The sequence below is a fragment of the Cherax quadricarinatus genome, chromosome 76 (assembly GCF_038502225.1).
Source record: "Cherax quadricarinatus isolate ZL_2023a chromosome 76, ASM3850222v1, whole genome shotgun sequence".
Taxonomy (NCBI): Eukaryota; Metazoa; Arthropoda; class Malacostraca; order Decapoda; family Parastacidae; genus Cherax; species Cherax quadricarinatus.
The window spans coordinates 12,368,052-12,392,275 of NC_091367.1; the positions used below are offsets into that span (position 1 = coordinate 12,368,052).

A 24,224-nucleotide genomic window follows, 5' to 3' on the forward strand; every position below is an offset into this window, starting at 1 on the left:
TATACATGTATAAGTAAAAAATAAAACCATTATAAGAAGCTAAAATAGAGCCAAAAACTGCTCCACAGCCACGTAAGAAAAAATTATTTGTGAAAGACCAAGTGATCAGATGGTAGAAGGAAGGATAAATGTAAAAGACGACACAGATGACGTGCATCCTTTCCAAAGTAATGAAGAGGGCACACACACATCTGGAACCTCGGGCCAAGGGGCTCAACACACACACAACACTATGTTTACTATATATATCTCGTCACACATGCAATACTATGTTCATTATATCTAGCTCGTCACATACAACACAATGATCACTATATTTAGCTCGTCACATACAACACAATGATCACTATATTTAGCTCGTCACATACAACACAATGATCACTATATTTAGCTCGTCACACACAACACAATGATCACTATATTTAGCTCGTCACACACAACACAATGATCACTATATTTAGCTCGTCACATACAACACAATGATCACTATATTTAGCTCGTCACATACAACACAATGATCACTATATTTAGCTCGTCACACACAACACAATGATCACTATATTTAGCTCGTCACACACAACACAATGATCACTATATTTAGCTCGTCACACACAACACTGTTCACTACATCTAACCTCACTCCTCGAGACAATAATTTACCCTACTTAGGTCTCCATTATAATGTACACACTTTCTCACTATACTGTCACAGTACACCATCCAGGATCACATCACAGTTCTTAAGCAATGTCTCGTGAAGAAACTAACTCAGACTTTGCCATACTGGTTATGTAATGAATCTTCTCCAAAGTTCGGAACACTCTCCACTGACCATTATTATTATTAAGCACAATCGTCAAGACTGTCATGGGTCATACAGTATGACTCTCTGGTGTTGTGTTTCTTCCACACTCACATAACACTATATTATCACCATCAATAATATTATTACTATCTACAATATTATCTATAATATCACTATCTACAATATTATCACTGTCTACAATATTATCACTGTCTACAATATTATCACTGTCTACAATATTATCACTGTCTACAATATTATCACTGTCTACAATATTATCACTACAATATTATCACTGTCTACAATATTATCACTGTCTACAATATTATCACTGTCTACAATATTATCACTGTCTACAATATTATCACTGTCTACAATATTATCACTACAATATTATCACTGTCTACAATATTATCACTGTCTACAATATTATCACTGTCTACAATATTATCACTGTCTACAATATTATCACTGTCTACAATATTATCACTGTCTACAATATTATCACTGTCTACAATATTATCACTGTCTACAATATTATCACTGTCTACAATATTATCACTGTCTACAATATTATCACTATCTACAATAATATCACTGTCTACAATATTATCACTGTCTACAATATTATCACTACAATATTATCACTGTCTACAATATTATCACTGTCTACAATATTATCACTGTCTACAATATTATCACTGTCTACAATATTATCTACAACAGGTCAAGATAAAAACTGTTATATTCAACATCTTCCTCAATGTTCACTTAGCAAGACAAAATATTCTTCTGAGTTATCACAATATTTAAAATAACATCAAGTCGTTGTTAATATTCTTGAAATGATTCACAAAATTAAAATAATTCCGCCAATCCAATATAATATAAAAAGTTAATTCTTAATAATATTCCTCATAATATAAAATAAAAAGTTAATTCTTAATAATATTCCTCATAATATAAAATAAAAAGTTAATTCTTAATAATATTCCTCATAATATAAAATAAAAAGTTAATTCTTAATAATATTCCTCATAATATAAAATAAAAAGTTAATTCTTAATAATATTCCTCATAATATAAAATAAGAAGTTAATTCTTAATAATATTCCTCATAATATAAAATAAAAAGTTAATTCTTAATAATATTCCTCATAATATAAAATAAGAAGTTAATTCTTAATAATATTCCTCATAATATAAAATAAAAAGTTAATTCTTAATAATATTCCTCATAATATTAAATAAAAAGTTAATTCTTAATAATATTCCTCATAATATAAAATAAAAAGTTCGCTGCCAAAATTCCTCAAAAAATGTCTCATAAAAAATAATTTTGAATATTCCTCAGTCTGCGTCATACAAATAAAACGTTTATACTGTGTGAAGCTCTTCACAAGAGCTGGGTTGGCAGGTGGAGCTTCAGTGGGCACTCGGTTATGAGAGCTGGGTTGGCAGGTGGAGCTTCAGTGGGCACTCGGTGAAGCTCTTCACACCTTGTGAGAGCTGGGTTGGCAGGTGGAGCTTCAGTGGGCACTCGGTGAAGCTCTTCACACCATTTGGAGAGCTGAGTTGGCAGGTGGAGCTTCAGTGGGCACTGGGGAGGCGAAAGCTTGTAGTAAAGTAGAGTGATGTCCCAACTGGTCTGGTAATGCGGACTGATGTCCCAACTGGTCTGGTAATGCGAACTGATGTTCCAACTGGTCTGGTAATGCGGACTGATGTCCCAACTGGTCTGGTAATGCGGACTGATGTCCCAACTGGTCTGGTAATACGGACTGATGTCCCAACTCGTATGGTAATGCGAACTGATGTCCCAACTGGTCTGGTAATGCGAACTGATGTCCCAATTGGTCTGGTAATATAGAGGGTTGTAGTGTAAGGTTGTTAGGAGCCTGACTTCTACTTAAGCGCGTTAACAGGTGGGCAACGAATCGTCGATATTGTAAAAGCAGGTTCAGCAAGGCCCTGGTGTTGAAGTAACGGGTCCTGTCACCATCCTGTGCACGGGGGCACTCCATGTCTTGAGGTATCACACTAAGTTCCTCATTATCGTGAGTAACGCCACTCTCCACGTCTCGTGGAGTACTGGAGTCAAGACTCCTACGACAGTAACAATACAGTGAGCATGTACAAGCGGCGTAGATCAAAGCCACCTTTACTTCCCACCACCAGAATAATGGTCCCTCAGACCATACCAGATCTTCTGGCTCCAAGGATTTGAGAGAGTAAAGTGGCAGGCGAACCTGAATGTACTGTAGGACAATCATGGCTTTACCTATATAATTATCACCCCAAAAACCAGCATACAAAACCCAGATTTGCATCAAGCCAAAACTTAACTTTGGAGCAACGAAGCCAAATATCCATATCACGACTGCGGAGGAAAGTATGATAGCACAAGTTTCCAACGAAGCCTGAACTTCCTTGGTTTCATCTACTGTTAATTCATTTCCAAATATTACATTGTCTATGGGTATAAATTTATCGTTGTCTTCAAGGAACTTAAAGAATTTATTCTTGGTTTTAATGACAGTGGGGTCTTTTTGCCTGTCATCCAATGGTTGATCCAGGTTGTATTTTCCATACATAAGGCAAGTTAAGTCAGTAAGGACGACCAGCAGGAAGACGACCTCAGCAAGCCAAACCCACCATCGCTTCTTAGAGTAATTCATTTTCTGAATGTTTGATTGCAAACTTTTGATAAGAGTAAATAACTAAATTATAATGAACACAATAAAAATGCAGACACACCTAATAACTTCCACTAATATATATGGTTTGCTAGTGAAAATTAGTTAGGATAGAATAGTGAAAATTATTTGTGTAGTGAAAATTATAACTTATAACTTACACAATAACTATGTAGACAAACCTAATAACTTCCACTAATATATATGGTTTGCTAGTGAAAATTAGTTAGGATAGAATAGTGAAAATTATTTGTGTAGTGAAAATTATAACTTATAACTTACACAATAACTATGTAGACAAACCTAATAACTTCCACTAATATATATGGTTTGCTAGTGAAAATTAGTTAGGATCGAATAGTGAAAATTATTTGTGTAGTGAAAATCAGTTAAGTTGTGAAGTAAATGTTACTACAGTGTTGTAGTGAATGTTACTAGTGTTGTGTAGTGAATGTTACTACAGTGTTGTAGTGAATGTTACTACAGTGTTGTGTAGTGTAGGTTACTACAGTGTTGTAGTGAATGTTACTACAGTGTTGTGTAGTGAATGTTACTACAGTGTTGTGTAGTGTAGGTTACTACAGTGTTGTGTATTGAATGTTACTACAGTGTTGTGTAGTGTAGGTTACTACAGTGTTGTGTAGTGAATGTTACTACAGTGTTGTGTAGTGTAGGTTACTGCAGTGTTGTGTAGTGTAGGTTACTGCAGTGTTGTGTAGTGAATGTTACTACAGTGTTGTGTAGTGTAGGTTACTGCAGTGTTGTGTAGTGAATGTTACTACAGTGTTGTGTAGTGTAGGTTACTGCAGTGTTGTGTAGTGAATGTTACTGCAGTGTTGTGTAGTGAATGTTACTACAGTGTTGTGTAGTGAATGTTACTACAGTGTTGTGTAGTGAATGTTACTACAGTGTTGTGTAGTGTAGGTTACTGCAGTGTTGTGTAGTGAATGTTACTACAGTGTTGTGTAGTGTAGGTTACTGCAGTGTTGTGTAGTGAATGTTACTACAGTGTTGTGTAGTGTAGGTTACTGCAGTGTTGTGTAGTGAATGTTACTACAGTGTTGTGTAGTGAATAATACTACAGTGTTGTGTAGTGAATGTTACCACAGTGTTGTGTAGTGAATAATACTACAGTGTTGTGTAGTGAATAATACTACAGTGTTGTGTAGTGAATATTACTACAGTGCTGTAGTGAATGTTACTACAGTGTTGTAGTGAATGTTACTACAGTGTTGTAGTGAATGTTACTACAGTGTTGTGTAGTGAATAATACTACAGTGTTGTGTAGTGAATAATACTACAGTGTTGTGTAGTGAATATTACTACAGTGTTGTAGTGAATGTTACTACAGTGTTGTGTAGTGAATGTTACTACAGTGTTGTGTAGTGAATATTACTACAGTGTTGTGTAGTGAATGTTACTACAGTGTTGTAGTGAATGTTACTACAGTGTTGTGTAGTGAATGGTACTATAGTGTTGTGTAGTGAATAATACTACAGTGTTGTGTAGTGAATGTTACTACAGTGTTGTAGTGAATGTTACTACAGTGTTGTGTAGTGAATGGTACTATAGTGTTGTGTAGTGAATAATACTACAGTGTTGTGTAGTGAATGTTACTACAGTGTTGTGTAGTGAATATTACTACAGTGTTGTAGTGAATGTTACTACAGTGTTGTGTAGTGAATGTTACTACAGTGTTGTGTAGTGAATATTACTACAGTGTTGTAGTGAATGTTACTACAGTGTTGTGTAGTGAATATTACTACAGTGTTGTAGTGAATGTTACTACAGTGTTGTAGTGAATGTTACTACAGTGTTGTAGTGAATGTTACTACAGTGTTGTAGTGAATGTTACTACAGTGTTGTAGTGAATGTTACTACAGTGTTGTAGTGAATGTTACTACAGTGTTGTGTAGTGAATGGTACTACAGTGTTGTGTAGTGAATGTTACTACAGTGTTGTGTAGTGAATGTTACTACAGTGTTGTGTAGTGAATGTTACCACAGTGTTGTGTAGTGAATGTTACCATATCAGTGTTGTGTAGTGAATGTTACTACAGTGTTGTGTAGTGAATATTACTACAGTGTTGTGTAGTGAATATTACTACAGTGTTGTGTAGTGAATGTTACCACAGTGTTGCGTAGTGAATGTTACTACAGTGTTGTGTAGTGAATGTTACCACAGTGTTGTGTAGTGAATGTTACTACAGTGTTGTGTAGTGAATGTTACTACAGTGTTGTGTAGTGAATGTTACCACAGTGTTGTGTAGTGAATGTTACCACAGTGTTGCGTAGTGAATGTTACTACAGTGTTGTGTAGTGAATGTTACTACAGTGTTGTGTAGTGAATGTTACCACAGTGTTGCGTAGTGAATGTTACTACAGTGTTGTGTAGTGAATATTACTACAGTGTTGTGTAGTGAATGTTACCACAGTGTTGCGTAGTGAATGTTACTACAGTGTTGTGTAGTGAATATTACTACAGTGTTGTGTAGTGAATATTACTACAGAGTTCTGTAGTGAATGGTACTATAGTGTTGTGTAGTGAATGTTACTACTATGTTAGGTTAAAGGACACAAGTGCAACTAATGTGACATTTTATTGTGGGAACGTTTCGCTCTCCAGGAGCTTTGTCAAGCCGTTACAACCAGTACATGGACACACAGGGTATATATAGGCTCAGAGTGAGGTGTAATACTAGTGGTAGTAGTTGTAGTACTATTTGTTGTAGTAGTGATACAATATGGATATTATCAGGTCCAAGTCACCTACTGGCCTAAGCTAGTCAGGTCCAAGTCACATCCACTTAAGAAGGAAGGAGCAATGCATCAGACGGGTCATCGCAAGATTGAGACCCGTGCCAGGACTACGATCTTGGCGAACATTATACATACATCAGACTCACTGGCTCAAGCCAGTCAGGTCCAACTCACACAAACCCACACCTACTTATGTATTGGTCTTACCTATTTTTAAAACTACACAAGGTAATGTTTGGCTTCAATAACGCTACTTGGGAGTTAAAAGACGGGTCCAAGAGCTGAAGTTCAACACTCACAAATTAAACTAGGTATTTATTTCCACAGTCCTCCTTCCCTTCTCGTCCTCATCCTCCCCCTCCTCCATCACCCCGTCAGCACATACCCCACCTCCTCCCACTCAGAAGCCAAGCCCACGGCTTGTTCCGTCTGTGTCTGTGTGATAAGCAACACCAACAACAAAAACAGGAGGAGGAGGAGATTAGGAGATAAATTGAGAAGGAAGAGGAAGAACTGGACAACGATGAAAAAAAAATGCGGAAAAACACAAAGATAAGACAAAGAGGAGAAGGAGATGAGATGAGGAAGTACCCACCTACGCCCACCTTTGTTTTAATAAAGGCACGCCCCGCCCGCCCCCCTCCCCCCCACCAGTGCAATACTACTGACCACTAGTTCTCTCTCTCGTACCGTACGCTACCACTCATCTTTGGTCCACACGCAAGCACGCACGCACGCGCGCACGCACGCGCGCACACACACACACACACACACACGCACGCACGCACGCACGCACGCACACACACACACACACACACACACACACACACACACACACACACACACGCACGCACGCACACACACACACACACACACGCACGCACGCACGCACACACACACACACACACACACACACACACACACACACACACACACCTGGCTACAGGAACCATGATAATGTAATCACTGTACCCATCCACTCTCTACAACCTTCAAGGTCCTACCCACTGCCGCACCTTCCCCCACTTCAAATATTCACTTCCTCTTTCCTTATTCACAGACTTCCCCCACCCATTTTACCTCCCATCTCCACTCCTCTTCATGCCCTTGCTCACCTTAAACAGCAGGAGGCGTGGGCGTGGCAGGTGGACTTATGAAGGGCCCTCAATGCCACTCCTTGGCACCCCCTACGACGCCACCAGGCACTCAAGAAGACACTGAGGCCGCGCCCTCTTTATCCTCAACCACCCCTTACCCTACCTCCACACACAAACACACGGGGCCAGACGCTGTGACTTGACCCCTGCAACCATATGTAGGTGAGTACACACACATATACAGGCCAGAAACCAGTCATGGTGATCGACAAAACTTTTGTAGTAGCAGGCAAGTCTCCACCTCAGCGCAAACACACTGGTGAACGCAAATCAAGCAGTCTACACACTCCTCTGTGATGCATATATATATATATATATATATATATATATATATATATATATATATATATATATATATATATATATATATATATATATATATAATATATATATATATATATATAATATATAATATATAATATAATTATATATATATATATATATATATATATATATATATATATATATATATATATATATATATATATATATATATATATATATATATATATATATATATATATATATATATATATATATATATATATATGCAGAACAACCACTCTGAAAAAATAGAGAAATTCCAAGCGCTTTCGTGACTACTCACATTATCAAGGAACTATGAAGGTAAAGCATACAAGGAAGCTATATAAGGGGTCAGGCGAGCACCTCACTATCAGATCCCACAACGGTTAAACACGTGACGCGCGCCGACCCAACTTGGATAGGTCCTTTGCACAACTCACCCACAAACTATTCTACCCAAGAAATTTTAAAAATTATTTGTCCAGTGTATTATTAAATTCTTCCCAAATTCTATTAATTATAAATGGATCTAATTTATATAAACCAAAGGAAATATTCATATTATTGTAAAAACTGCTTTTTATGAAACAAGATTCAATTATATTCCTGTCGACCATGGACTTGCTTGATACTACTTTCTCAACTTTTTGAAAATCAATTGGATGGTTAAAATCTCTTACATGAATAAATAGAGCATTGGAATCTTGTCCAGTTCTAATGCTATATTTATGTTGTTTTAATCTTAGTTCGAGATTTTTACCAGTTTGACCGTAATAAACTTCATCGCAAATTTTACAAGGAATCTTATAGACACATCCATCAGCATTTTGGGGGGAATTCTTTATCAAAAGTTTTTTTACTGTATCAAGATTTTTGAATACAACTTTAATATTAAAAGTCTTAAGAAGAGAAGGCATATCAACCAAGTTTTCATGGTAAGGGAGAACCAACATATTTTTAGTTGAATAAGGCTGGTTGTCCCTTTTTGGATTGTAAAAAGTATTTCTAGCAACTTTAAAAGATTTATCAATTACATTTCTTGGGTATTTTAAATCATTACCTATTTCATAAATTTTGGATATTTCCTCATCTATGAACTCAGGACTACAAATTCGTAAAGCTCTCAGAAACATTGATGAGAAAACAGACAGTTTGACTCTATCTTGATGCGAGGAATAATAGCGCTTGGAATTTCTCTATTTTTTCAGAGTGGTTGTTTTGCATATTCCGAAATCACCTGTTTACTGTGATCTTATTGCGCATATATATATATATATATATATATATATATATATATATATATATATATATATATATATATATATATATAATATATATATATATATAATATATAATATATATATATATATATATAATATATATATATATATATATATATATATATATATATATATAAACACTATATATATGTATTATATATATATATATACACTATATATTTATTATATATATATATATATGTATTATATATATATATATGTATTATATATATATATATATATATATATATATATATATGTATATATATATATATGTATATATATATATGCAATAAGATCACAGTAAACAGGTGATTACAGAATATGCAAAACAACCACTCTGAAAGAATAGAGAAGTTCCTTGATAATGTGAGTAGTCACGAAAGCGCTTGGAATTTCTTTATTCTTTCAGAGTGGTTGTTTTGCATATATATATATATATATATATATATATATATATATATATATATATATATATATATATATATATATATATATATAAATCGGTCCACAGCAGGAATCGAAGCTGCACACTCTGATGCAGAGCGTGCAGGTTCGAATCCTGCTGTAGAGTGAGAGATAATGTAAATAATTTCGCCCGTTTGCGAATTGTTAAGTGTGTGCATGTGTAAAACAAGCCACAGGCGATGGAAATCTTCAGCTCAAGTACTTTCATACGTCTCCGTGCGTCATCAGGAGCTACACAATGTTGCAAGAGTAGCAACAGAAAAAATGAGAAGTTTTCTTAGAGTAAGATAGCGTGGTGACACGTTATCTTGTATTGTTAAGATCGCCTGTCTGCGATTGTATTGCATAATGTGTGCAAGCAAGGGGACAGACAGGAGGCCGCAAATCACAGCTCAATATCACTGACACATGAAATAGTAATAGCTCTGGAAAAAATCAAAGAAAATAGAGAATCTGTGAAGATGATCTTATTACAATCGAAAAAAAAATCGAAGGAGATGTGTCAGAAAAACACTGAGGATTTAGGGATGGGAAATTCTTCCTAATAAGCTTACTGGAATCTTACCACAGATTTAAAGTTATAAGATAGGTACGGTTAGAGTGTAGCATCGTAATCCAGAATGTAGAAGAGGCAGGAATAAAAGGTAGTGTGTTCCCGTGAATCAGGAAGAACCTGTAAGACAGGAGAAGACGAATAACAAGATAAGGTATGAGGATGGGCGAGAGTAACGAGTGGGGTCACACAAGTATCAGTACTGAAACATGTGCTGTTAGTAATGTATATAAAGACAGCAGAAACATCCCAAATTCATGTATGAACGCACACACGCAAGCGCATACAAATATGCACGCGCGCGCATGCACACACACCAGCTGTCCTTTCACTGGTATTGTTACCCCCCCCCCTTCCCCCAGCCATTCTCTGTGACGGGGTACTCTTGCTAGCAGGTCACACCTGTTACATACACCGCCCCCTCCCCCACCCAACACACAGCGAAAGACGCAGATGACAGCTAAAGACGCAAATAAGCTTACAAGGCTCATTACTCACTCATCTGAGGGACTGATTACCTCGTCTTCTGTTTATACTTCAACTGTCTTCGTATCTTGCCATGATAAAACCACTGGATGGCGAAACGTTGACATATTAAAGATACCCAGATGTTGCACATGTGTCTAATTCTTTATCAAGAATAAAGAACTCAAAAAAGATACTGTATATGCCTTTGATGAGTTTGATATAAAACACAAGAGAAGAAGGATCTGGGTGTAATAATGTTGGCAGACTTTTCTTTCAGATAACATGACACCAAAATAGGCCGTCGAATTCATTCTGACGAGGACATTAGAGCACTCCAGGAAGATTTGAATAAACTGATGCAGTGGTCGGAGAAGTGGCAGATGCAGTTTAATATAGACAAATGCAAAGTTCTAAATGTTGGACAGGACAATAACCATGCCACATATAAACTAAATAATGTAGATCTTAATATTACGAATTGCGAAAAAGATTTAGGAGTTCTGGTTAGCAGTAATCTGAAACCAAGACAACAGTGCATAAGTGTTCGCAATAAAGCTAATAGAATCCTTGGCTTCATATCAAGAAGCATAAATAATAGGAGTCCTCAGGTTGTTCTTCAACTCTATACATCCTTGGTTAGGCCTCATTTAGATTATGCTGCACAGTTTTGGTCACCGTATTACAGAATGGATATAAATGCTCTGGAAAATGTACAAAGGAGGATGACAAAGTTGATCCCATGTATCAGAAACCTTCCCTATGAGGATAGACTAAGGGCCCTGAATCTGCACTCTCTAGAAAGACGTAGAATTAGGGGGGATATGATTGAGGTGTATAAATGGAAGACAGGAATAAATAAAGGGGATGTAAATAGTGTGCTGAAAATATCTAGCCTAGACAGGACTCGCAGCAATGGTTTTAAGTTGGAAAAATTCAGATTCAGGAAGGATAAAGGAAAGTACTGGTTTGGTAATAGAGTTGTGGATGAGTGGAACAAACTCCCAAGTACAGCCATTGATAAAGCTCAATGGCTTGATAAAGCTCCTGGAGAGCGAAACGTTGCCACAATAAATGTCACATTAGTTGCACTTGTGTCCTTTTACTTTACAAAGTGTAGTCTTCAAGAGGAAACTAGACAATTTCCTCCGCCAAGTGCCGGATCAACCAAGGTGTGAAGAATCAGCGGACCGCCAGCAGCAACAACCTGGTTGACCAGGCAAGCAGGAGACAAAGCTGACCCAGGGCGGGGCCAGACAAACACACAAGGAGAGGCAAAGACGGAAACGGAAAGACAAAGTATGAGATATATATATGACTTACACTGAGTGACGGGATATCCTGCATCACTAATTCATCTACTGCACGTATACGACTTGAATATAAATAAAACCAGAAAGACAGCGAGGGATGAATCATCAGGATGAATAACTAACTGAATCCCACAAGGATCAGTATTAGGACCACAGTAGTTTCCAGAATGAAAGTAATGGAATCCCACATGGATCAGTATTAGGACCACAGTAGTTTCCAGAATGAAAGTAATGGAATCCCACATGGATCAGTATTAGGACCACAGTAGTTTCCAGAATGAAAGTAATGGAATCCCACAAGGATCAGTATTAGGACCACAGTAGTTTCCAGAATGAAAGTAATGGAATCCCACATGGATCAGTATTAGGACCACAGTTGTTACCAGGATGAAAGTAATGGAATCCCACATGGATCAGTATTAGGACCACAGTTGTTACCAGGATGAAAGTAATGGAATCCCACAAGGATCAGTACTGGGACCACCGTTGTTCATAACAGAACTCTTTCTCATGTGGATCACCCATATCCCTGTTTGGTGCTGAAGTGCAGCTTCTGAGAGGAATAAGAACAAGATAGGATAGAGATAGGCTCAAGAAAAGCTTGAACAAGTTGCACTGGTTGTCAGAATGTCAATGGTAGGATAGACAGAGAAGTATGTTAAAACAGTATCAGGTTTAGGGCATTTTACTCAGACGACGTTTCGTCCACAAGTGACAACCAATTCTTCATTCATGAGAAGTTTTAACGCCCCTGTTGCCCGAAACATCTAGGTAAAATGCCGAAAAGGTAATATTTTGTCTTATAAACATAGATAAACGCCTAGTTGAGTCTGAGCCTAACAAATACGTACAAAGTGAAAGGAATCTGAGGGCAGAGAAGACCGCGGACAGTGTACAGCCTAGGGAACGTGCAACCTACAAATATTGACAGAGACGTACATCAAATCATGTAACCTTAATGACAAATGCGGACACTAGCAAATCTCAGAATAGCATTAAAGGGGACCTAAGCGAACACTTTTAATAACTATACACAACACAAGTAAGGTTCATCACAAGCCATGGCAGCCCCAGCATCCAGACTCCATCTGATCAAACACACGTGCTAAAACTATCAATGTTCGAAGACTCGCCCCCCGGGCTTGTCCCTGTGTTCTGGGACATGAAGTGCCAGGAGAATCTTAAAGAACTGTATCTGACGACCCTGGAAAAAAAAGAGAACCAGGGAAGACACGAGAGAAGAACCAGGGAAGACACGAGAAGAACCAGGGAAGACACGAGAAAAGAACCAAGGAAGACACGAGAGAAGAACCAGGGAAGACACGAGAGAAGAACAAGGGAAGACACGAGAGAAGAACCAGGGAAGACACGAGAAAGAGGACAACTATAAGACATAATTACAACATTCAACCTAAGAGAAACTTACTAAGCAGTAAAGACCTACTTGGAAATGCGAGGAACAGAGACATGGGAGGGAAAAAACAAATAGGAGCCATGGCAACGCTAGGAAATATCTCTTTAGTCTCAGGATGAACGAAAAATGAAAGGAGCTAGAAGAGGAAATGCAACAAGTGCGACCATGGGGTAACTTCACACGGTATGAGCGCAAAAGGAATGACTGGGTAGGTGTGTAGATAAATGGTTCAGAGAACCGACAACTTGATAAATTAGACAAGTGCAACACTTGTGTATCTTTATTGTGGAAATGTTTCGCCACACAGTGACTTCATCGGTCCAATACAAAGAAGGATGGTGAAGATCAGGAGTATAGGGGTAATCAGTCCGTTAAGATTAATGGACTGATTACATCGACTCCAGTCTGATGGAATGATTACATCGACTCCAGTCTGATGGAATGATTACATCGACTCCAGTCTGATGGAATGATTACATCGACTCCAGTCTGATGGAATGATTACATCGACTCCAGTCTGATGGAATGATTACATCGACTCCAGTCTGATGGAATGATTACATCGACTCCAGTCTGATGGAATGATTACATCGACTCCAGTCTGATGGACTCATTACATCGACTCCAGTCTGATGGAATGATTACATCGACTCCAGTCTGATGGAATGATTACATCGACTCCAGTCTGATGGAATGATTACATCGACTCCAGTCTGATGGAATGATTACATCGACTCCAGTCTGATGGAATGATTACATCGACTCCAGTCTGATGGAATGATTACATCGACTCCAGTCTGATGGAATGATTACATCGACTCCAGTCTGATGGAATGATTACATCGACTCCAGTCTGATGGAATGATTACATCGACTCCAGTCTGATGGAATGATTACATCGACTCCAGTCTGATGGAATGATTACATCGACTCCAGTCTGATGGAATGATTACATCGACTCCAGTCTGATGGAATGATTACATCGACTCCAGCCTGATGGACTCATTACATCGACTCCAGTCTGATGGAATGATTACATCGACTCCAGTCTGATGGAATGATTACATCGACTCCAGTCTGATGGACTCATTACATCGACTCCAGTCTGATGGACTCATTACATCGACTCCAGTATGATGGAATGATTACATCGACTCCAGTCTGATGACTGATTACATCGACTCCAGTCTGATGACTGATTACATCGACTCCAGTCTGATGACTGATTACATCGACTCCAGTCTGATGACTGATTACATCGACTCCAGTCTGATGACTGATTACCCCAACTCCTGATCTTTATCATTCTTCTTTGTTCTGGACTGATGAAGCCACTGTGTGGCGAAACGTTTCCATAATAAAGATACCCAAGTGTTGCACATGTGTCTAACTTATCAAATGGGTAACTGGGTGGATGAATGTTAAATTTATCAAACAGAACACAATGAGTAACAGTAAACAGAGCGAAATCAGGAGCTGATACAGTGACACGTTGTGTCCATTAAATCAGAAGCTGATACAGTGACACGTTGTGTCCATTATGGCATGGTACTCGCCTCCCCCCCCCCCTCAGAAGCTGCTACAGTGACAAGTTGTGTCCATTATGGCATGGTACTCGCCTCCCCCCCCCCCTCAGAAGCTGCTACAGTGACAAGTTGTGTCCCCTATGGGATGGTACTCGCCTCCCCCCCCCCCTCAGAAGCTGCTACAGTGACAAGTTGTGTCCCCTATGGCATGGTACTGCCTCCCCCCCCCCTCAGAAGCTGCTACAGTACGTTGTGTCCCCTATGGCATGGTACTCGCCCCCCCCCCTTCAGAAGCTGCTACAGTGACAAGTTGTGTCATTATGGCATGGTACTCGCCTCCCCCCCCCCCTCAGAAGCTGCTACAGTGACACGTTGTGTCCATTATGGCATGGTACTCGCCTTCAGAAGCTGCTACAGTGACACGTTGTGTCCCCTATGGCATGGTACTCGCCTCCCCCCCTTCAGAAGCTGCTACAGTGACAAGTTGTGTCCCCTATGGGATGGTACTCGCCTCTCCCCCCTCAGGAGCTGCTACAGTGACAAGTTGTGTCCCCTATGGGATGGTACTCGCCTTCCCCCCTCCTCAGGAGCTGCTACAGTGACAAGTTGTGTCCCCTATGGCATGGTACTCGCCTCCCCCCCTCAGGAGCTGCTACAATGCAAAGCTGTGTCCCCTATGGCATGATACTCGCCTCTCCCCCCATCATTAGTCATTCTCATATCTGACAGACAGGGTCATCAATCATATCTGACAGGGTCATCAATCATATCTGATAGATAGGGTCATCAATCATATCTGACAGACAGGGTCATCAATCATATCTGACAGGGTCATCAATCATGTCTGACAGATAGGGTCATCAATCATATCTGACAGACAGGGTCATCAATCATGTCTGACAGACAGGGTCATTAATCATATCTGACAGACAGGGTCATCAATCATATCTGACAGACAGGGTCATCAATCATATCTGACAGACAGGGCCATCAATCATATCTGACAGACAGGGTCATCAATCATATCTGACAGACAGGGTCATCAATCATATCTGGCAGACAGGGTCATCAATCATATCCGACAGACAGGGTCATCAATCATATCTGACAGACAGGGTCATTAATCATACCTAACAGACAGGGTCATTAATCATATCTGACAGACAGGGTCATCAATCATATCTGACAGACAGGGTCATCAATCATATCTGACAGACAGGGTCATCAATCATATGACAGACAGGGTCATCAATCATATCTGACAGACAGGGTCATCAATCATATCTGACAGACAGGGTCATCAATCATATCTGACAGACAGGGTCATCAATCATATCTGACAGACAGGGTCATCAATCATTTCTGACAGACAGGGTCATCAATCATATCTGACAGACAGGGTCATCAATCATATCTGACAGACAGGGTCATCAATCATATCTGACAGACAGGGTCATCAATCATATCTGACAGACAGGGTCATCAATCATATCTGACAGAGTCATCAATCATTTCTGACAGACAGGGTCATCAATCATTTCTGACAAACAGGGTCATCAATCATATCTGACAGACAGGGTCATCAATCATATCTGACAGAGTCATCAATCATATCTGACAGACAGGGTCATCAATCATTTCTGACAAACAGGGTCATCAATCATATCTGACAGACAGGGTCATCAATCATATCTGACAGACAGGGTCATCAATCATATCTGACAGACAGAGTCATCAATCATATCTGACAGACAGGGTCATCAATCATTTCTGACAAACAGGGTCATCAATCATATCTGACAGACAGGGTCATCAATCATATCTGACAGAGTCATCAATCATATCTGACAGACAGAGTCATCAATCATATCTGACAGACAGGGTCATCAATCATATCTGACAGACAGAGTCACAATCATATCTGACAGACAGGGTCATCAATCATAGCCCTGTATCAACCTTTGAAAAAAATACTATTTCTTTTTATGAAAGTGGCGTCCACAGAAGACACAGCGACCCTCCAGGTTAGGTTAGGTAAGGTTAGGTTAAGTTAGGTTAAGTTAGGTTAAGTTAGGTTAGGTTAGGTTAGGTTAGGTTAGGTTAGGTTAGGTCAGGTCAGGTCAGGTAAGATTTGTCAGGAAACAGGACAAGTGTTTCCTGACGCGGGTCTCAGTGATATGATGACCGGCAGCTCGGTCATCTGACCGAGGACTTCTGCTGCCTTACCTCTCTGAGCTGGTACAGGTACAGAGAACCTTCACAGCTCAGTCAAGCACCTTAATTACTGGAAACGCTTAAGTTTCTAGAACTGTACTCGTTAGAACGTAGACGAGAAAGATACGTTACAATCCAAATCTGGAAAAAAGTGGAGGAATTAATTCCAAACCTGTACACCGAAACAACCACTTATAGTGTTAGGGGACCGCGACTCGACACCCTCTCTTCACGCATAAGGGGGATTACCAACAAACTTCTAGCTGTCTTCAAGAGGGAACTCGACAGATTTATCAAAACAGTTCCTGATCAACCGGGCTATGGTGCATACGTTGGATTGCTGGATTGTTGGATCGATCAGGCCAACAACCAGGAAGCTTAGTCTGGCACCGGACCTGTGGGAGGAGGACCCTCCGGAAGCGATTCCAAGTAGGTAGATCCTGGGGTGCGAGGGCGCTGACTCTAGCAACACTTTCCAGGTAGTTAAACTTTAGATACATGGTTTCATGAATAAGTACGGCAAGGCCCGTGATGAGATATGCCAATAAATCTCAGTGGAAGTAATTTAAAACAGGCACGGCCAGGGACTGTACCTCGACCCCTGCAAGAGGCACGGCCAGGGACTGAGCCTCGACCCCTGCAAGAGGCACGGCCAGGGACTGAGCCTCGACCCCTGCAAGAGGCACGGCCAGGGACTGTGCCTCGACCCCTGCAAGAGGCACGGCCAGGGACTGTGTCTCGACCCCTGCAAGAGGCACGGCCAGGGACTGTGTCTCGACCCCTGCAAGAGGCATGGCCAGGGACTGTGTCTCGACCCCTGCAAGAGGCACGGCCAGGGACTGTGTCTCGACCCCTGCAAGAGGCACGGCCAGGGACTGTGTCTCGACCCCTGCAAGAGGCACGGCCAGGGACTGTGTCTCGACCCCTGCAAGAGGCACGGCCAGGGACTGTGTCTCGACCCCTGCAAGAGGCACGGCCAGGGACTGTGTCTCGACCCCTGCAAGAGGCACGGCCAGGGACTGTGTCTCGACCCCTGCAAGAGGCACGGCCAGGGACTGTGCCTCGACCCCTGCAAGAGGCACGGCCAGGGACTGTGCCTCGACCCCTGCAAGAGGCACGGCCAGGGACTGTGTCTCGACCCCTGCAAGAGGCACGGCCAGGGACTGTGTCTCGACCCCTGCAAGAGGCACGGCCAGGGACTGTGCCTCGACCCCTGCAAGAGGCACGGCCAGGGACTGTGCCTCGACCCCTGCAAGAGGCACGGCCAGGGACTGTGTCTCGACCCCTGCAAGAGGCACGGCCAGGGACTGTGCCTCGACCCCTGCAAGAGGCACGGCCAGGGACTGTGTCTCGACCCCTGCAAGAGGCACGGCCAGGGACTGTGTCTCGACCCCTGCAAGAGGCACGGCCAGGGACTGTGCCTCGACCCCTGCAAGAGGCACGGCCAGGGACTGTGTCTCGACCCCTGCAAGAGGCACGGCCAGGGACTGTGTCTCGACCCCTGCAAGAGGCACGGCCAGGGACTGTGCCTCGACCCCTGCAAGAGGCACGGCCAGGGACTGTGCCTCGACCCCTGCAAGAGGCACGGCCAGGGACTGTGTCTCGACCCCTGCAAGAGGCACGGCCAGGGACTGTGTCTCGACCCCTGCAAGAGGCACGGCCAGGGACTGTGCCTCGACCCCTGCAAGAGGCACGGCCAGGGACTGTGCCTCGACCCCTGCAAGAGGCACGGCCAGGGACTGTGTCTCGACCCCTGCAAGAGGCACGGCCAGGGACTGTGTCTCGACCCCTGCAAGAGGCACGGCCATGGACTGTGTCTCGACCCCTGCAAGAGGCACGGCCAGGGACTGTGTCTCGACCCCTGCAAGAGGCACGGCCAGGGACTGTGTCTCGACCCCTGCAAGAGGCACGGCCAGGGACTGTGTCTCGACCCCTGCAAGAGGCACGGCCAGGGACTGTGTCTCGACCCCTGCAAGAGGCACGGCCAGGGACTGTGCCTCGACCCCTGCAAGAGGCACGGCCAGGGACTGTGCCTCGACCCCTGCAAGAGGCACGGCCAGGGACTGTGTCTCGACCCCTGCAAGAGGCACGGCCAGGGACTGTGTCTCGACCCCTGCAAGAGGCACGGCCAGGGACTGTGCCTCGACCCCTGCAAGAGGCACGGCCAGGGACTGTGCCTCGACCCCTGCAAGAGGCACGGCCAGGGACTGTGTCTCGACCCCTGCAAGAGGCACGGCCAGGGACTGTGCCTCGACCCCTGCAAGAGGCACGGCCAGGGACTGTGTCTCGACCCCTGCAAGAGGCACAGCCAGGGACTGTGCCTCGACCCCTGCAAGAGGCACGGCCAGGGACTGTGCCTCGACCCCTGCAAGAGGCGCGGCCAGGGACTGTGCCTCGACCCCTGCAAGAGGCACGGCCAGGGACTGTGTCTCGACCCCTGCAAGAGGCACGGCCAGGGACTGTGTCTCGACCCCTGCAAGAGGCACGGCCAGGGACTGTGTCTCGACCCCTGCAAGAGGCACGGCCAGGGACTGTGCCTCGACCCCTGCAAGAGGCACGGCCAGGGACTGTGTCTCGACCCCTGCAAGAGGCACAGCCAGGGACTGTGCCTCGACCCCTGCAAGAGGCACGGCCAGGGACTGTGCCTCGACCCCTGCAAGAGGCACGGCCAGGGACTGTGCCTCGACCCCTGCAAGAGGCACGGCCAGGGACTGTCTCGACCCCTGCAAGAGGCACGGCCAGGGACTGTGTCTCGACCCCTGCAAGAGGCACAGCCAGGGACTGTGCCTCGACCCCTGCAAGAGGCACGGCCAGGGACTGTGCCTCGACCCCTGCAAGAGGCACGGCCAGGGACTGTGCCTCGACCCCTGCAAGAGGCACGGCCAGGGACTGTGTCTCGACCCCTGCAAGAGGCACGGCCAGGGACTGTGCCTCGACCCCTGCAAGAGGCACGGCCAGGGACTGTGCCTCGACCCCTGCAAGAGGCACGGCCAGGGACTGTGCCTCGACCCCTGCAAGAGGCACGGCCAGGGACTGTGTCTCGACCCCTGCAAGAGGCACAGCCAGGGACTGTGCCTCGACCCCTGCAAGAGGCACGGCCAGGGACTGTGCCTCGACCCCTGCAAACACTCGGCGAGGCTTGGCAAGTACAAAAAAAAATTTTTAGGCAATGGAAGAATTTTAGTAAACTTACAATATATAGGAAAATCACAGATAAATGTCAGTTCACAGTTAACATCAACGACTATATACACACTGAAGAAAAAACTCGCATAGTTTAAATGACACTAAGTCATAGTGAACACCTTAATTAACAACATTGTGGTTAATAAAGGTAATGAGCGAAGATAAGTGCTGTGTACTCCACCTTGTGGTATTTACATGCTATTACAATACCAAGGGAATTCACTTTGACCAGTATAAGAATTACTTAAGTTAAATAGCATCAGATGATGTAATTTGATGGATTTAATGTTTTTTTCAAGAATGTGCTGATAGTGCCCTAGAGTCTGAGTCACTCTCAGGGATGGAGGAACTCGACCCCTTACTGCCCTATCACTCCCATTAACTGCAAGTGTAATTACTGACTTAATGAAGCACTCAAGCTACCGTGCAATGGGAGGGAAGGAGGGGAGGAGGAAAGGAAAGAGGGGGAGATAGAGGAGAGGCAGAGAGGGTGACTACATATCAACTACCACCTAACAAAATTACTACCTACCACCTGGTTAGGTTAAGTTTTACTACCCTCTAACCATTCCCCCCTCCGCTACCAAACCACCAACCAACACTAGCACTTACCCCCAACTATCACCACCACAAAACTACCACCAGTTAACCAACTATCAAGTAACTACTAACGAACTACCAACTATCACTTAGTATCCAAGTTTCCCCAACCACGTCTCAAGGAACCAGTTTTTATGTTCCTCAATTTAAAAGATCGTCTTCCACTTAAAATTCCTTCATTTATGTAAAAGCCACCACTGTTTCGCCTCCTCTGTCACTCTCTCTCTCTCTCTCTCTCTCTCTCTCTCTCTCTCTCTCTCTCTCTATATATATATATATATATATATATATATATATATATATATATATATATATATATATATATATATATATATATATATATATATATATAGGAGGTGGTAGAAGAAAATATTCAAACAGCTCCGGGGAGAACCTTGAGTTTTCCCTGAGGTACGTTTATTGTCTTCTCTGAGGATGAGGGTCCCCATTACAGCTATAGAGGTTGTACTTTTAAATATATATATATATATATATATATATATATTGTATATATATATTGTATATATATATATATTGGCAGTTTGGAGGGATATGTTGTGTATCTTTATATGTGTATGCTTCTAGACTGTTGTATTCTGAGCACCTCTGCAAAAACAGTGATAATGTGCGAGTGTGGTGAAAGTGTTGAATGATGATGAAAGTATTTTCTTTTTGGGGATTTTCTTTCTTTTTTGGGTCACCCTGCCTCGGTGGGAGACGGCCGACTTGTTGAAAAAAAAATATATATATATATATATATATATATATATATATATATATATATATATATATATATATATATATATATATATATATATATATATATACGGATCTGGGGTGATTATTAGGCACTGACCTTCCTTGATACAACTTTAAAAATTATAAGAAAACTCCAGTACCTGCTGGAAGTACAATGTTGGTAATTCCAGTACCTGCTGGAAGTACACAAGTGTTGGTAACTCCAGTACCTGCTGGAAGTACAATGTTGGTAACTCCAGTACCGGCTGGAAGTACACAAGTGTTGGTAACTCCATTACCTGCTGGAAGTACACGTGTTGGTAATTCCAGTACCTGCTGGAAGTACACATGTTGGTAACTCCAGTACCTGCTGGAAGTACACGTGTTGGTAACTCCAGTACCTGCTGGATGTACACAAGTGTTGGGTTCAAGATATCCTTGCATCAAAGGGTCGACCTCCTGGTACTCCCAGCCAATACCACATACATGACACCTAACAGTTCGGTTTCTTACAACTTGGAACAGTCATTAGGTGAGTAGGTACTCTTCCTCCTCCTCCCAATAACACACAAATCGACGCCTTCAAAAATCCAACACAAATATCCTTCAAAATTAAAGTTGTGCAGCATCTTAGGTTGGCAGTGAGACACTGGTTTATGTGATCAATATTATCAATGACTGCAAGAAGCAACGTTCCTGCTGCTGGTGGTGCTGCTGGTCCTCTTCCTCCACCGCCACCTCAAGCAATATGAAAGCGATAAGGAAGCAGAATGTAGAAGCAACAATAAGGTAAACGAGGAGATAAATATGGGGTAATACGAGGAGGCATAAGTAAGAAGACGATGCAGGGAAGGATGACTTCGGAAAGGAGAGTGGAGTAAGAGGGAGTGGGAAGTTAGCACCAACACATCATGTTATCACCTCTGTTGCCTTAATATTCAATAGGCCTAGCTTCTCCCTACGAGCCCCGTGGGGGCGGGGACTGTGGCTAGGCCTGGGGACACTTGGTCTCAAAGATGAGGGGGTACTTGTACCTCCTCCCATGGGAGACTTAGGTCTCGAGATACTCCCCAGATAGGGAGCCAAGGCCGGGTCACCACTACTTGGAAAAGACCCGGACCGGGAGAATACCGGCGAATAAGAAAAAAAATCAATAAAGCTCTCAGGTGTTATCATCACTAAGTGACACAAGACTACAAGAGTTTCACACACACACACACACACACACACACACACACACACACACACACACACACACACACACACACACACACACACACTCATGCCCTAGTAAACAGTAGCTATTAAGTACCAGGTTTACTTTCACATTTACAGCTGTCAACTAAAATAACTTAATAATATCAATGACCAGAAATCCATTAGAGTAAAAGCGCCTAATCTACTTGTCATATCATTTTTTTTTTTTAAATCCTGTAAAATATTACAATACAGAGGAAAATGCACTAGAACGCGATTTTATCGCCATAAATTAATTAACGGATTGATATATATTTTAGTCAATTAAAATAAGATTAATTTGCAATCCCTTTTCATTATTAAGTCTCCCAGGTTAGTTAAGAGAGGAAAGAAACCAAAAAAGGAAGTGAGGGGGTTTACTTCAAACTAAGATTAGATCAACCTTTTAAAAATTACTCTGAATTTCTACTGTGTGTACCTTACCTTTGATATACCCATGATGAGTTTCAAGAATTTTCCTACCGCTGCAGCCCGGCCTTAGGCCAGGCTTGTCTGGTGCTTGCTTGGTTGAGCAGGCTTTTGTTGTTAGCGGCCCACTGGCCCACATATCTTATCACAGCTTGGTAGATCTGGCACCTGGCAGAGGTATTTATCCAGTTTCCTCTTGAAGACTTCTACACTTCTTCCGGTAGAGTTTTTGATATTTTATGGTAAGATGGTGAACAGTCTGGGACGACGGATGTTGATACAACGCTCTCTTATTGTGCCCACGGCGCACTTGCTCTTTAATGGGTTTATTGCACAAAATCTTCGGTATCTCTCACTCCAGTACATTGTTATGACAGTGTGCAGATTTAAGACTAAGTCTTCAAGTATGTTCTACATTTAGTCAAACAACTTTTATTTCTTCCTATAAAAAGTTATTTATGAAGCTTTAATTAAAACTGGTATAAGAGAGTATAAAGGTGTGGACGGGTAAGCTAGCGGGAAGTTCTCTGACGTAAAAATAAAAACTACCCAAGTGGATAAAAAGGCTTAAAGGAAGAATATTTGGATTTCTTCCTGAAGCCATCTGAATATTCCACTTCCCCTACCACCCCAAGTTTTCATTCTTTTTCTCTTCCAACAGTTACAAGTTGAGAATCAAGTGAAGGTTGGGCTGGACACTGAACCAGGTGACAGGTCTGACACAACTGAACCACCAACCACCAACCACCAACACAACTGTCTTCTGTCTTAATAATTACATTCTTCAAAGAGAAAACTGGATGAAGGAAACAGAAACAAAGCAACAGCAGCAATAACAAACATAAAAATCACAAATACAAAGAAAGGCAGAAAAAAAGTCACAAGAAGAAGCATAACAACAACCACAACGAAGACGAGGAAGAAGAGAAGGATGAAAGAGGAGAATGGGAAGGAAGAGGATGGGAAGGAAGGGGAGGAAGAGGAAGGGAAGGAAAGGGAGGAAGAGGATGGGAAGGAAGGGGAGGAAGAGAAAGAAAAGGAAGACGAGAGGAGGAGAGGAAAGGGAAGAACAGGAGAAC

General features: G+C 42.2%; 1 protein-coding gene and 1 long non-coding RNA gene across 2 annotated transcripts in view; both read right to left on the reverse strand.

The window, feature by feature from the left end:
* Positions 1-24,224, reverse strand: part of Fim (plastin-2 Fim) — a 273,290-nt gene that overhangs the window by 61,217 nt on the left and 187,849 nt on the right. The gene's annotated exons all lie outside the window — the stretch shown is intronic.
* The window catches only part of LOC128703593 (uncharacterized), a 98,517-nt gene that overhangs the window by 20,680 nt on the left and 53,613 nt on the right, over positions 1-24,224 (reverse strand). The window lies entirely within an intron of this gene.